Source organism: Trichosurus vulpecula, chromosome 5 (genome assembly GCF_011100635.1).
Source record: "Trichosurus vulpecula isolate mTriVul1 chromosome 5, mTriVul1.pri, whole genome shotgun sequence".
Taxonomy (NCBI): Eukaryota; Metazoa; Chordata; class Mammalia; order Diprotodontia; family Phalangeridae; genus Trichosurus; species Trichosurus vulpecula.
The window spans coordinates 84,424,081-84,440,843 of NC_050577.1; positions in this window are offsets into that span (position 1 = coordinate 84,424,081).

Genomic DNA, 16,763 nt, shown 5'->3' on the forward strand with positions numbered 1-16,763 from the left:
TCCTTACCTTTGCCACACTTTCCCTGTGTCCAGATTTAGCTGGTACACCTGGGGTTAAGAGCTGTGGATTATTTTTCTTTTTCTCCTTATCTTCTTATGCCCATTTTCTCCAGTAATGAATTCATGGAGCCTAGAGCCAGGGTGTGATTCAGCCAGAAGAAGTGAGTTGATTTTGTTTTATGGACTGGGTGCCGTGGTTGATTATTTTAAAATCACATTTTTAAGAAATCCTTTCTAGTATCAAGGTAGAAAGAACCCATCTTTGCTTCTTGCAGCTCTGACCCCGGACTAGTTTGTAATCTTTGCTTCTGGTCCTGCTGAAAGGAGGCCAACCTAAGGGTGGTGGTGGTGGTGGTGGGGAGAGGAACAATAAGCCACTAAATGCCTCATTCACATGTCTCTGGGTATATTCCAGTGATTCTGTGCCTGCTGCATTTCTCTCCTTTTCCTTCTACTCCACAGGAGCTATCCTCCTCAGGTGGTGTATGTTTCCATTCTGAGGGGGAAAGGCTAAACTAGTTCTTGGATTAAGCAGGAAATTTGGTGCTATGAGAAGGAGGTTTTAGAGTAAAGTGGCTGGCTATGAAATCACATGCACTTAATGGGCTTCTAGGGTGTTGATGGTATGTTTATGAATAAGCTTCCTATGTCCAAGGCTGAAAGTTAAATGTATCAGAACCAAAAGTACATTGCAGCGACTTGAAGAGGTTTGTTTTTAATGACTTCTTTTCACCATTAACTCTCTTAACCATCTATATAAACATCCTAAGCATATTTTTAAAAATTTAAACTGATTTGACTTGGTTTATGAGCAGTCCTGCCCACAATTGAATCAGTTGGGCTGTCATAAGCTTCATTTTTATGGAGAGTCTATGTACTCATTTCTTTTCTTTTTCCTTTCCTTTCTTTTTTTTTAATGTTGGGCCCAATTAAGATGGTTCCTCCAGTGACATGTTTAATGTATATGTACTAATCTGTCTGGGACAACTTCAGTGGGGTGTGAAAAAATGAGTTACAAAACTAAGGTTGAGTTGAAATTGTTAAAAAAAGAAAGAAAAGAAAAAGAAAAAAGTACTTCAGGTGAAATGAATAAAGGCTTTAAAAATTCCAGTGATATATTTTGTTTTTAGACTATAGGAAGATATATTCCTACTTGTTGAACTCTCCCTTATAACAAAGAAAAATAGTTAAACAAAATGAGCCTAAAAATCAACTGCATCCCATGGTTCATTCAACCACTCCTATAGTTCCCTTCATTTCTTTTGGGAGCAGGGAGGTAGGTATGTTTCATTGTCTGTTTTCTTGGGATTGAAACTGGTTATGATGTTTAAATTGAGTTTGTGTGCATTTTAGGGGATTTGTGGTTTGTTATTGTAATCGTTAAGCATGTTACATTCTGATTCTGTTTATTTCACTATGTATTGGTTCATCCAAGTCTCATTTTTTTGAATTTGGCATATTTGTAAATTTTTACTGCATAATAGCTTCATTACATCCACATACCACAATTAATTCAGCTAGTTCCCAATTAGTGCATATCCATATCATTTCCAGAATTTTTTGCTGTATTATGAAGTGTTAATATAAATGTTTTGGCATTAGTGTCTGTTTTGACCTCTGGGAGGGTATATTGCCCAGTAGTGGGATTTTAGGAAAACAGCTTGAAAAATTTCCCAACATTTCTCCCAATTTTTAGAATAGTTGGATCAATCCACAGCTCCAACAACATTGTACTAGTGTGTCTTTCTCCCTGAAGTCAATCTTGCATTGACTATTTCTGTCTTTTAGTTTCTTTTCCATCTTGGGTGTGAGGTACATCCTTAGGGTTGTTTCATTTTTCATTTTTCTGTGTTATTTGGAGCATTTTTCTTATGGTTTAAATGTGTGATTATTCTAGGGAAACTGTTCATGTCTATTGACAATTTATCATTAGTTGTCATTATCTCTTGGAAAAATAGCTCTTGGCTTTCTATATTTGTGTCAATTCCCTTTTTTTGTCTTAGCTATCAAACTTTTATCAGAGATATTTGCTTTTTTCCTCCAAATAAGCAATTTCTCTCTTTATTCTAGTTGCATTGATTTTGTTCCAGCAAACAGGTTTTTGATTTTTACATAATCAAACTTGTCTATTCCCATTTGCTCTTAAAACAGACCTGAAGCAATAGCTGCTTATTTTGGCAACCACTTCACAAGAACATAATTTTTCTGGTGCATGGGTTGATTTTTGTCAGAACTCTGTTTCACTGGTGACTGCAGGTGTTTTATTTGGGATTTATGGAAGTGAAGGAGGTGGGGGTAAGGAAAGGGGAGAATGGAGTTTCTTTTTCTCTGTTTCTATCAGTGTAATTTATACCTTACAAAGTTGTTTCTATAAAGACAGTGTTAGAAGCTTTCCCTGGCCCTTATTAAAACAATCAGAACAACAAAACACCTTGCTTTGGATCATAAACAAACATTTAAAGTAGTTCTTTGCTCTAGGCAGGGGCATATCTCCAATACTTTGAAGTCTGTCACTGGACTTAAAGATAGAAGTCTCTGTATATGGAGAGATGAGAAAGAGTTTTGGAACTAAACACTGAGGTTTTCATTCAAATGCAATAGTAGATGAAGGCTATATAAAATTTAGCTAAATAAGCACCTGTCTTATCTTTTCTGACAAGATGTTCCATTTCCCAGAGAAAGCAAGCAGCTGAATTCATGGCAGATAGCCCTCCATACCACATAAAAACACCTGGCAGTTGTTTTCACATTAGTCTAAATGACCTTCAGAAATGTGGGTCCAGCTGGATTTGTTTTTTCATCCGAGCTGATAAAAGGGTTAGGCAACTTCAGAAAACAGTCCTTTTCAGTGCTGCTTGGAAACTCTATGGAAACAGAGTTTGTTGAAGGATGGAGAAAATGTGACCAAAAAAAAAATGATGCATGTCGGGTCTCTAGGCAAGCTGTCCATTTAAATATCAGAGGTAGGAATTAAAACAGGTGGGGTTCCTCAGCAGCCCTACCTTTCTCATGTATTAAATGACATTTCTGTTCACTAGTTCCATTGCTAACCTTTTGGAGGGGATGCAGGGGGCAAGGTTGACACTACTAGAAGAATGTGAATCCTTGCTTGGTATTCACACTTTCTTTTAGGTACTGAAGTGTGGAACCTCACTCCTGTGTTTATAATTAATGGCCTTGTTTTGTGTCATTTAAAGAAACAAGGAAGCAGCTCCTCATTTTCTTCTTGGTCTGACTTTCTTCTGAGGTGGTAACCTTCTTTTGAGGCTGTAAATGAAATGTTTCCCCTCTTTCCTTTTCCCCTAATTCTTGTTTATAAAGCATGTTAGATAAAAACCCGTCTTTGGAGCTTGTGGTTCTGAGTTGGTGTTACGGAAAATGCCTTCTCCAGGGTAGGAGTGTGCTACAATAAAATACTGCTATTTCTTTGAACTCTGGTGTGCAATACTATCACTCCCTGTTTCTTTGGGCTTAGGTGGATGGGTTGTTTGTTGCATTAGAATCTCCTCCCTAGAAGCACCTAGTACTCTCTCTCTAGTCTTAAAACCAGTATATCAGGTGGTACAGGGTTCATTTTCTTCTGGGAACAGCATGGGACTAGCAGAGAACTCTTTGCTGTGGGTTGGAGCATCCCTAGGAATTGTTGAACATGTCCTTTGGTACCTGGGCCAGTTGTTGCTTTAATTCCCCCCAACTTTTGTTTTTCAGCCTTGGGTGCTTCTTTGGCTTATTTGGTTTCTTTCTATGAAACAATTTTGATATGTGGAAATTGATGGATTGTTATCATACCCTGGCATGGCACCTCAAGTCTTCCTTGGTTGGCCAAGAATAAAAACGCCATCAGGGGAACTTAATATTTGATCTGGCTTGTAAAATCACTCACCATTCAGAATGCTCGAAGAGCTCGAAGAAGCTTTAAATGAGGTAATACAAACACCAGAGAGACCAAATCAAACCATGATTCGAGGTTTGCCATAACAAAAAGCCCAATTCACTCTAAGAGGGGAGGCATGGATCATTTTGATAAGAAAGGTTTAAGTAGAGGTTTGGTTTCAGCTTGTCACAGTGACAAACAGGGGGAGGGATGCCTCATTTAAGATTTAGGTTATCCTTTTCTGGAATTGACTGGTGGAAGGTTATAGTCAAGAGGTGGGATGGGAAATGATGGGAAGGAAGAAATTAGATTTTCAATTATGGGGTTTTGGAGCCACTAGGTGTGTATATTTTCCCCAAGTCCATTTAGGTCCCGAAGTACAATGCCTTATATACAGTACAGAAGATGACATTGCTAATGGCTTGTTTTGTAGAAGGAGTTTTTTGAAGAAAGACTGGCCTGATTCCTAAAGGGGAAAAGTAGTTGCTCTTAATGGGGAAAATTCTCATTCTAGGGCTGAAATGTGCTCAGCTTCGAAGAGAATGGGGCAGGTAAAGACTATTGCCAGTGACCCAACAACAACTAGCAACTGGGATCAGAAGATTTTTCCTCTTTGGGGCAGTGGTTTAAATTTAGTCCAAAGTAATCATCCTCTAACGGGACTTGAAGGCAGCTTAATGTTATGTACAAAGTAAAATCATTACAACTGTAATGTTACCAAACCCTATGCCCCAGCTGAAGGTCTATTTCTCTTAGGTAGCTAAGTACTGGAGTGGATTCTAGGCTCAGTTACCTACGAGTTGTGTGAACCTGGGCAAGTTGCTTAATGTCTGTCTGCCTCAGTTTCTTCAACTGTAAAATGGGTATTATAATAATAGAACTTTCCTCCCAAGTTTGTTTTGAGAATCATATGACCTAATATTTGTAAAGTGCCTGGCACATAGTAGATATTATATAAATACTACTTGTTATTATTTTATCCTTGATCAAAATGAGAGCTTTTGGAGGAACAGAGAAGAAAGTTGTATTGGCAATTAAGTTGGGACTTTTTTACTGTTTTAGAATGCTAAATTAAGTGTCTTTGATTGAGCCTTACTAGGTGTGAAGCCCCAGGCCCAAGCCCCCATCTACTAGGTGCTAAGCCTATGTGGGTGTGAAGCCTTCAGGGTCCTAAGGGGAGTTGCTGAGACTAGAGCCAATAGTAGGTGCCTAAGTTCTGGTTGCTCAGATGATGTTTGATGATGTCCAAAGACTGTATAAAAAGAGACAACAGAGGTATTTGCTAGAGGCTGTCACTGCTGGAGGATTGTTGGTGTGGGACTCTGGGCAGCTTCTGTAAGAGCCTCCTGGCTCACCCAGATGTTGATGGTTTCTTGGTAACTATGAATTATATTTGGCCTGTTTATAATGTATGTTTGTAATTTGTATTTGCTCTGAAGTTCAGGGTGCTGGCTTTTTCCACTGAACAAAGTGAACGATATTTATATGTTGGATTGAGATAAGATTGTTAACTCCCTAACATTACTTTCCTTAGTAAAGCAGATCAAAAGAACCTGTGCTGGCAGCATTCTTGTTGTTGGGCTTGTGTTGGTCTCTCACCCCCACAGCAGCTGCTAGTCGAATTGTTGCAACAGAAGCCTATTGTTATTGCAAGAAAAATGACTCTGAATATTCCAAGTCTCAGCTGAATTGATGGCCTAAGACCTTTGGGAAGGATTAAAATTAGTTTTTAAATTGTTAGTCATCTATATTTCTTAATAAAGACATTAAAAAAAGAAGCACACCTAAGCAGGGTACATTAATGATAATATAGTAATAATGGTGATAATAGATGATAGCCATGCTTAGAATTTATTTAATACCTTCAGAATGCTTGAAGCACCTTAATTATTTTTAAAAGCTAAATTATAGTAAGGAAACTATGAAGAATGGAAGAAAAACACTGTTCTCACAGTACATAGTATCCAACTCCAGTGGCTAGAGGTTCCCCAAGAGTGGTAGGTTTGCAAAGCCTTCTTCATCTGCTGTACTGTTGATCAGGGAAGGGTCCCTGGTAGTCCTGGGTAGGCTGAAAGACATTACAAAGAAGGAATTTAGATAAGGCTATAAACAAAGAAAGATATGCGGAAAAACAGAGATAGATGGGAGGTGGCAAGAAGTTCCCACTGATGAGTAGCCCATGGGATGCCATTCATATTCTTGCAGTGTCAAAAGAGAGCAAGGAAGGCTTGTGCCTCATTGGGTGAATCCCCTGTGAATTGGTGGGAGAACATAAAACAGGAGTGGTTGCAGTGGGGCTGGAAAAGAAGAAATAAGTTTGAAAAAGAACATAGAGGAAGTATTGATTAGACCTAGTAACTGATGATGTGGAGAAAAGGAGTGGGAAGGGATCAAGGGTGATACCTAGTTTTTGAGCTTGAGTAATAAGAATGATGGATTCTGCCAATGGTACTAACCCTGTGCTAGGTACCTTGTGGATTACAAAATATACAGTGGCCCAGCTCTCAAAGAGCTCATAAGAGAATTGGGGAGACCAGACCTATGCATATTAAACAATGACAATTGTTTATATTAAGCAGTCGTTCTTCTCTGTTCCTCCAGAAGCATATTAAGCAGGACAATTAAGTGCTAAACTGTGTGATAGCAATTCCAAGTATGGCAGAAATTCAGAAGAATGAAATGAACATAGGTTAAGATAGGCAGGGAGGGCTTCGTGGCAATTAATTTAGTCCTTGAAGGATATGGGGGAAGGGGGAAGAAGTAGTATCCTTCCTTTTTTGATGGAATTCCCCCCTTTGCCCTAAGATAGAGAACTTGAGGCCCTGCAATTCAATAGGCCTTGTGGTGTGAGCCTACAAAAACTGAAGGAGCCTTTGACAAATTTTGACCATTCTAAATTTGATAAACATCTGTCAATCTATCTTAGAAATATGTATATATATAATATATATATATTTGTTTTATTATAAATAAATACTTAAATACTTATGTTTTATTATAATTTTGGTTGCTCATCTACCCTCAGTAATGGATGTACTTTCATGAAAATGCAGAGGTTCTTCCAGAGTTTCTATGAAAGGGAAATGCTGCAAGGCATTATCCTGGTGGGGTTGGGATGGGGAACAGCATGAGGAGAGGAGCAGACTTCGATCACAGTGGCATGTACAGGAGAGAGGGAGGATTGTTACTCAGATAATGCCTACCATTTAAATTTTTTTTTAAAAAAATGTCATTGCATTCTTCAACGCTGAATGAGGTTGAATCATGATAATTGGCTATGAATTTGATTCCCTACAAAAGGGTTCTTAACCTGGGATCCGTAGACCACCAAGGGCTTTGTCAAAACATTCCATGGATTCTATAAACCCTTGGATGGAAAAAATTACACCTTTTTTTTTTTTACTAACTTTTAATTTCCTTTTTTACCATATGTATTCAATTTTATGTATTTAGGAATGTTTTCTTTTCTGAGAAGGGGTATATAGGCTTTACCAGTCTGCCAAATAGGGCTATGTGGTTGAAGAACCCCTGTCTTAGAGATGTTTTGCCCTTTATCTTAATTTTGTTGTACCAATGGTGACTGCAGTCCCTGTGAGAAATGAGACCCAAAAATTGCTTTCTTGTTATTAAACCATTCCCTGGAGCTGATAGGTAACTCAAGATTTTATTGTTTACATATTTTGCAATAAGCCAATTTCAGATCATGTGTTAACTTCAACTGCACAGCTTAAATCCTATTATTTGGAATTTATTTTCTAGTCAAAATGCCCCTCCATGGTGTAGGATTTGTTTGTGATTTTTCTCTAAAATTCACTATCATCAACCTTGTTCTGTGTGGTAGCTATTTGCAGGCCACTTATCTGACTGAAAAGTTTTTATCCTATTAAAACTAAATGGATATTAACTTTCAAACACTTGGGGGAACACAACCAGACTTGGAATCATATGACTTGGAATCAGACACTAATTAACTGTGTGGTCATGGACTAGTCCTTCAGTCTTTCTAAACCTTACTCTTTTCACCTGTCAAGTTCAGTTCAATTCAACAAATATTTATAAAGTGCTACTTACTACAGTGCTGGGCATTGTAGATACAAAGACAAAACCCCAAACCTTCCCTGCCCTCAAGGAACTTCCTCTTTTTTCTTGGAGGTGGGGAAAAATGACATGTAAATATGTAGATATAAAATAAATACAATGAATTAGCAGTAATGCTAAACGATACTACATATACTCCCAACCTTTTAGGGCTGTTGGGAGGAAAGTACTATAAATGTGTGTTCCTTTTTCAACATTTCTTTTTTGCCTCTCTTTCCTCCCATCAGCCTTGATTTGACTCTTCTGGAGGATGTAACTAACCTGAACTAGGAAGGGGCAGTTTCCAAAGAGTAGGGTACTGTGCATATCCTGCCACTGAAATTGCCAGCATGAATCAGATAGGAATTAGTTTGAATTTTTCTGAGTGATTTCCATTTTACTCCACCCATACAGATATGTCTGTTTGTTTATTGCAGTTTTCACACTGACATTTGAGAATAACATTTAATTCCTTTTCAAATGTTCTTAGGATGAGAATCTTAATTGATCAGGGTGGCTCTGAAGGTGAAAATGGTGCATAGTAAACAGTCTGAAAAGAAGGCAAGGAGCCTCGTGGTGCTTGTACTTTAAAAGTGCATTTCTTTCCCATTTTTTGGGAGGGGAGGGGAATAGCTTGACTGAGATGAATGACAGTTTACTGATGCAGTCTACCTCATGACTGATAATTATTCTTTCATATTTCATTAACACTTGGCTCCCAAATCAAGAACTTGTAAATGAGGTACTTGGGCAAGTTTCAAAGAGGAAGAAAAAAATCCATTTATTAGGAACTTTTAAAGGTCAGACTAGCTTTTCAGAGAAGGTCAGGCAATTTTCATGATGCCAAGACCACTAGGTAAATAGTCCTTTGGGTCATTTGTGTCAAGTATCCAATCTTTTGTGACTTCCATTTCAGATCTTTGTGCTGGCATTAAAAAATAATCTTGGAATAGTGGAGCTAGAAAGAACAGAGAGAGAGCACCTACACAGTCTAGGACAAAATTGTTTGTTACTTAATTTTAAAATATTTTAAAAAGATGTGTAGGAGTATACCCTCTAAAACTCTATCCTCTTTTTGTTTGTCTGACAGTTGGATTCTAATCTCCTTCATCATTGACTAATTATTTGATAAGTCATTTAGTTTCTCTGGGTCTCAATTTCCTCATCTATAAAGTGAGGGAGCTGGAGGAGGTAATTATAAAACCACTTTCCATTTATATTGCAGTTTTGCACATCTGATCTCACTGTAACCCTGGGAATGAGAGGCTATGGCTATTATTTTTCTCATTCTATATATAGACAAGGAAACAGAGGCTCAGAGATGTTTAGGGACTTGTCCAAGTTAGGGCCAGCCAGACTTCAAATCCAGATCTTTTGGTCCAAAATTATGTCCAATCCACTGGACGCTGATGCTTCCTATATCACCTTTGGGATTCCTTCCACCCTTAAAATGCTATAATTCTGAAAAGTCCTTGATTTTTTTCCTCTTGAAATCTATTTTGATGTAGTAAAAATACTCTAAATGAAGGATGACCTACAGATAGATGCCTGGGTGTTAAATTGATGTCCAACTCAAATTTTTGTTATCTTTTGTTCTTAAGTCACCTCAGTTTTTGACATATTATCACCCTCTTTCTCTCACCACTGAACTAATCCTCATTAAAAAGAATTCAGAAAGAAAGGGACAAAAAGGCAGTTTAGCAAAATCAATAAATATATCAAAGGGTTCTGACAACATATGCAGTATTTGACACCTACAGTTCTCACATAGACAAAGAAGAGGAAAAGATGTTTTCTCAATTCTTTAGAACAAAGCTTGGTCATTATAATTATATAGCACTGAATTTCAGGGTGGTTTTTTTGGTGGTTCTTTTCATTTACATCATAATAATGATATACATGTATTCTTTTCCTAATTCTGCTTACTTCATTCTGCATTAGCTTATACTTCTTCCCATCCATCTCTGAATTCTTTGTCTTCATTTTCTTTTGGAACAGTAATAATCTATTCCATTTATGGTACCCATGTAATATCAAGAGATAAAGAGGAAGGACCACAGGCATTTTGGGCAGGCCACTTGGAGACGCATAGGGAGCCATGGACAAGTCCCCGGGATTAGGAGGGTATGAATGGGTTACAAGTTGCATCAGTGAACATACTCACATTAATGAGAGCAAAGCTTCACTAGGACTTCCAGTTTAAGGATACCTACTCTCATTTGATTCTCCGTGAAGAACAAGATCCTCTTAAGATTTTTCATATACCTTAACAACGCTTAGCTCCTCTTTTCCACACAGAATAATCCCATTTAAACTCCTTTTGATTTTCCTTCCTTTCACTGAATTATTGTCTTCTAAAAGTGAAATTATTTTTATGACTATTTAGCTGTTACCCCTACTACCAGATTTGAATATATACTTGACTAGATTAAAAAAATCAGGGTACAAATGCTGTTTGACCTTTTATTTTGGGGGACTGGATGTACTACTCTATGTTGCTGTGCTTTTTAAAAATAAATTAATTTACTTATTTTTAGTTTTCAACATTCACTTCCATAAGTTTTTAATTTTCTCTACCTCCCTCTCTCCCCCCCTCACCAAGACAGGGTGCAATCCAATAAAGCCTCTAAATATGCATTCTTATTAAATATATTTTCATGTTAGTTATGTTGTATAGAAGAATTAGAATGAATGGGAGCTACCACGGGAAAGAAAAAACAAAACAAAAAAAGAGAGGAAATAGTATGCGTAGCTCTGCATTCAGACTCCATAGTTCTTTCTCTGGAAGTGGATGGTACTTTCCATCATGAGTCTTTTGGAATTGTTTTAGATCCTTGCATTGCTGAGAAGAGCTAAATCTATCAAAGTTAGTCATTGCACACTGTGGATATTACTGTGTGCAATGTTCTTCTGGTTCTGCGAGTTTTTTTTGTCTGAGGTTTCTAATAGTGTGAGGAAGGACAGAAGAGAAACACTTAGGATGATCAGAAAAGGTTACCCTGCCCGTAGGGAGGTGGCACCTGAGATGAGCCTTGCAAGAAGCAAGGAATTATAAGAAGCAAAGAGGAGAAGGGAGTACCTTCCAGGCCCTCGACAACAGTCTGTACCAAGGCATGCAGGCAGGAGATGGGGTGCTGCAGTAGCAAGTAGGCCATTTTCACCAGAATATGTAGTGTATGCAGGATGGCAAGTTGAAATATTTGGAAAGGAAGGAGTGAGACTGGAGTCATTTGGGGTCTTTCTGCTTTAAGTCTCTTTTCAAATTCATCTTTCTAGCTACCAAAATGATATTCCTAAAGCATGTTTTTGACTATGTTGTATCCCTAATAGCTAATCCCTAATCCTTAAATCCCTAAAGGCATTTAATGTTGTTGTTGAGTAGTTTCAGTTGTGTCCAGCTCTTCATGACTCCATTTGGGGTTTTCTTGGCAAAGACAATTGAGTGGTTTGCCGTTTCCTTCTCTAGCTCATTTAACAGAAACTAAGTCAAAAAGGGTTAAGTGCCTTGCTCAGGGTCACACAGCTAGGAAGTGTCTGATGCTGGATTTGAACTCAGGAAGATGAGTCTTCCTGATTTCAGGTCAGCTACTATGTCCACTGTGCCACCTAGCTGCCCAAACTAGCTGCTCCTCCTGTCATTTAAAGGCCTCTGAATAATGGTTCCAATTTATCTTTCAGGGCTGCTTGTTTCCATATTACTCCTGTTCACTAAATCTCCATTTCTATGTAACTGAGCTGTTTGCTGTTCTCTATGCACAACATTCTATCCTTCTGTTTCCCATCACCATACATTTGCACTGGCTTTTTCCCATTCCTCGAATATACTTTCTTGCCACCTCTATCTCTAAGAATCTCTAGCTTCTCTCAAGGCACATCCCATGTGGCAATTCTTAACAAAGTCTTTTCTGATTCCTCCAGTTGCTAGTGTGACTCTCTCCCCCAAATTATTTCATATTTATTTATCTATGTACATGTTGGCACCTCCCCTACCACGTAGCTTCCTTGAGGATGGGAAGTATTTAATTTTAGTATTGTTTTGACCAGCACCCAGCACGATTCCCAGTAAGGAAACCTTTCTCACTCTTCCTTAATGCTAGTGTCTTCCCTCTGTGATCATCTCCACTGTCTACTGTATATATTTCGTTAGTACTTAGTCATTTGCACGTTGTGCTTCAGTCCCCATTGTAATCTCCTTGAAGGAAGAGACTGTTTTTGCCTTTCTTTGCATCCCCAGTGCTTGGTTCGTGCTCAATAAATACCTGTTGACTTGACTCGATAGTTAATAAATTCTCATTCATTCAAATGAGTGTTCTTTGAGTGGGACATTTCTACTTCTCCACTCAGACAAGAAAAGGAAGCTTTAAACAGCATGTCTCACTGCATAGGCTTCATGGTGGCTCTTTATATTCTTTACCAGTAATTTTAATTCAAGCAGTAGTCCTCAAAGTGCTTGCTTTCTCTTGACATATTCAATTTTCCTGAACGTTCTCTTATAAAACAAACAGTTGATGGTGTCACCTGCTAGACTTTTCATCCAATGCCTTTTAGTACGCTGGCAATTTGGGTTACATCTTTCATATTCCTTGCTCTTTTATACATAGGCTTCTAGTTTCATACCCCAAACAAATTAATATGGGTCTGTTTGAGGCAAAATACAAAAATGATTCCACATTTCAGGAGAGTCATCTAAAGACCTTGGCCTTCGTCTTCTTATGTGGAATTGCAAACTTCTCATTGGAAAGCAAACATTATTTTGAAGGGCTAAAAAACCCACCTTCTTTTGAAGTAAGAATTACTGAGGAGAGCATTTTTTAGACCTCCAACATCTTCACTTGGTCATGATTAGTTATTCTTTATTTGAATTTTTTGGCATAAAAAGTGCCTTGTTTTGTCTTGTTGATAGAGTACCCTTCAAGTAGTCAACAAACATTTATTAAGTGCCTGCTATATGATAGGCACTGTGCTGGGTTGGGAGTATGAAGGCAAAAAAAAGTTTCTTTCTTCAATCAACTTATATCATAACACAGAAATAACATGTACATATATAAATATTTCTACAAACATAATTAGCTGTGAGGATTAAATGAAACAATATTTGTAAAGCACTTAACAGAGTGCATTGCACATAGTAGGTACTTAATAAATGCTTCTTAATTTAATTTAATGTCACAATGTTATCCTAGTCTCAGTTTTAAGAAGCCCTTATTTTTTTCTTGGATCATTTAAAGAAAATGCTACTGTATTTTATTACATAATCAGCCATTTTGCAAGTGTTTTCAAATCTTTGCTAGGAAATGAAGGCACCCGCTGTGAGCTTATTAGTTTTTAATGCTCCCTATGAAATAAATGCTTTTCATTTATCATGCAAAGAAATCTAAGTTGCACTAAAAGACAAATGCAGAATTCTGAACACAATGACAAATGGGCGGCAATGACCTTCCCCAGTAACTAAGTGTCCCGGTTTTTCACACTAGTTTTATCTAAATCAGTTCAAATTTTCCCACATTTCTCTGAATTCCCCATCTCTGCCATTTTTTTTATTGTACAATAACATTCCATTAGATGAAAACCCCACAGTTTGTTCAATTATTTCCCAAGCATTGGGCACCTACTTGGATTCCACCTTTTCTGCTACTGCTAAATGAGTGTTGGCATATACAGCAGCTTCCTGTCTTTGACTTTGGGGTGTATGCGCTCAGTAATGGAATAGCAGGGTTAGAGGGCATGAACAATTGATTCTTTTTTCTTATACAATTTCACATTGCTTTCCACAATGGTTGGACCAATTTTACAGATATGCCAACAGTGTGTTAATTTTTGGCCTATGACTTCAAGGGGGATAAGTGCATGTCAATTTGTGTATGCTTTTTATAATTGGTGATTACTTTAAATAGGGGTAAGAGTCCCTTCTCTTGGCTTTCTATGGCTGTTGTTTTTTGAATAAACTTCAGATCCTTCCCTGGCCTATTTCACAAATCAATACCCTGGCAAAATGGGAGATGAAAGCATATGATTTGAAGAAAGAAAAGCCAAGCAGATTACCTAAAATTGCTTATTAGATTCAAAGTAAGGAGCAGTGTTGTATGTATATATACATTTTGTCATGAAATAAAAGCTTTATTTTAAGAAGGGGTTCCTCTTTGAAATCCACAATCATGAGTTGCTTTCATATTGGTAACTTTAAATTGAGAGTTCAAAATGCTCTCAGTTCCCTGATGTACATGCTTCTAGGAAGAGTAGGCTTGAATGTATTGATACATTGGGGTGACTTGGGCTATTGAAGAGCAGCATGAAGGCACTGGATAAGTGGTGAGGGAGGTGAACCTAGAATAGATCAGGGCTTTAAACAGGAAGGATGGAGATGAAACCTCATTTACTTTATAATTTTGCTATAGGCTAAAGTGTTGTTGAACACAACGATCTTTATTATTTTGAAGGTGGAAGATGACTATATGCCAATTAGCTTATGCCTTTTTTCCATTAGTTATTTGATCCTGGGAAAATATGGTTTGTTATGTTTTTGAATATGGAAAGTATTCTTTTTTTCTCTTAGTCACAGGAAAGAGAAAACACTTCGATAATTGCTAATTTGTTGTTGTTTAGTTATCTTTCAGTTATATCCAGCTCTTTATGACCCCATTTTGGGGGTTTTCTTGGCAGAAATACTGGAGTTGTTTTTCATTTCCTCTTCCAACTCATTTTACAGATGAGGAACTGAGGCATACAGGGTTAAGTGACTTGCCTAGGGTCACACAAACTGTAAGTGTCTGAGGCCAGACTTGAACTCATGAAGATCAGTCTTTCTGATTCCAAGCCAAGTGATCTATCTACTCTGACACTTTCTTGCTAAAGGACCAGCCAAAATGTTCATAGCTTTTGCAATTCCATTCAGCAGACATATATCACACACCAACTATGTGCAAGGCATTGTACTTCATGCTGGGAAGATGAAAGCAAAAATGAAACAGTCATTGCCCTGAAGGAGCTTACATTCTTATTTTATTTTATTTTTTAAAATTTATTTATTTAACATATTTAGTTTTCAGCATTGATTTTCACAAGAGTTTGAATTACAAATTTTCTCCCCATTTCTACCCTCCCCCCCACTCCAAGATGATGTATATTCTGGTTGCCCTGTTCCCCATTCAGCCCTCCCTTCTGTCACCCCACTCCCCTCCCATCCCCTTTTCCCTTCCTTTTTTGTAGGGCAAGATAAATTTCTACGCCCCATTGCCTGTGTGTCTTATTTTCTAGTTGCATGCAAAAACTTTTTGTTTTTGAACATCTGTTTTTAAAACTTTGAGTTCCAAATTCTCTCCCCTCTTCCCTTCCCACCCACCCTCCCTAAGAAGTCAAGCAGTTCAACATAGGCCACATGTGTATCATTATGTATAACCCTTCCACAATACTCATGTTGTGAAAGACTAACTATATTTTGCTCCTTCCCAACCCATCCCCCTTTATTGAATTTTCTCCCTTGACCCTGTCCCCTTTGGAAAGTGTTTGTTTTTGATTACCTCCACCCCCATCTGCCCTCCCCTCCATCATACCCCACTTTTTTTCCTTCTTCCCTCTTCTTTCCTGTGGGGTAAGATACCCAATTGAGTATGTATGGTATTCCCTCCTCAGGCCAAATTTGATGAGAGCAAGATTCACTCATTCCCCCCTCACCTGCCCTCTCCCCTCCTCCCACAGAACTGCTTCCTCTTGCCACCTTTATTCGAGATAATCCACCCCATTCTATCTCTCCCTATCTCCCTCTCTCAATATATTCCTCTCTTCCCTTAATTTGATTATTTGATTTTATTTCTTTTAGATATCTTCCCTTCATCTTCAACTCACCCTGTATCCTCTCTCTCTCTCTCTCTCTCTCTCTCTCTATATATATATATATATATATATATACATACATACATACATTCTACTGAAGGGTTCCAACATGAATACAGATAAATAGATGCAAAAGGTGTACAAAGTAATCATCAATTTTAAGTGGGAAAGAAGACAATTTGAGGGTATTCAAAAAAAGGTGTCATGTAAGTTGTGTGTGCTTTGAAGTTAGATAAGAATTCTCTGCCTTTACACGGAGGTGAAGAAGGTCTTTTCCATACACAGCAGACAAACTGTTCAGAGGGTCAGAGGTGGAGGGGGGAATGCTGGTTCTGAGGAACATCTAGTAGGTAAGTTGGATGGAAGTAGAGAGTGTGTGAAGAGGCATTACATGGAATAAGATTGGAGAGGTAAGTGGTACACTGGTTGTGGAGAGCTTTAAAGTCAGGCTGAGGATTTTATATTTTATCTGAACAAAAAAGTCTCAGGGATTCTCATTTCTCTTCCACTAGTCTTTTCCTGAACAGAATGTCCGACACGATGTATTTTCGGTGGAATGTTTGGAATGCAGATGAGATGTTGCATTTGTTCAAGGTGTGAAATGGCATTGACTTATGTAGGAGAACCAGAATAATAGCCTGATCCTCTGTTGCGTGATATCATTTGGATAGGCTTTAGGAAACTAATGAGTAAATGCTGTCAGAGGTGGGGGGTAGGGGAGGGGATTGATTGGACATTTGTACCAGTGTAGTGAGTTTCCATACCTGAAGTCCCCACTATGGATGAAATCACACATTTTTACCCTTCTCCACTTGTTTGGATGGAAAAATAATCCCAGGATCATCCCAACCTAGCCTGAATAGTTTATCACTGTGATTGGAAGTTTTATTGCAGGCAATGGGATGTTCCTGTCTCAGGAAGCTGGAGAACAAACACCATAAATATCAAGGGAATTAAACCACAAAATGGGTTCATTGAGCTA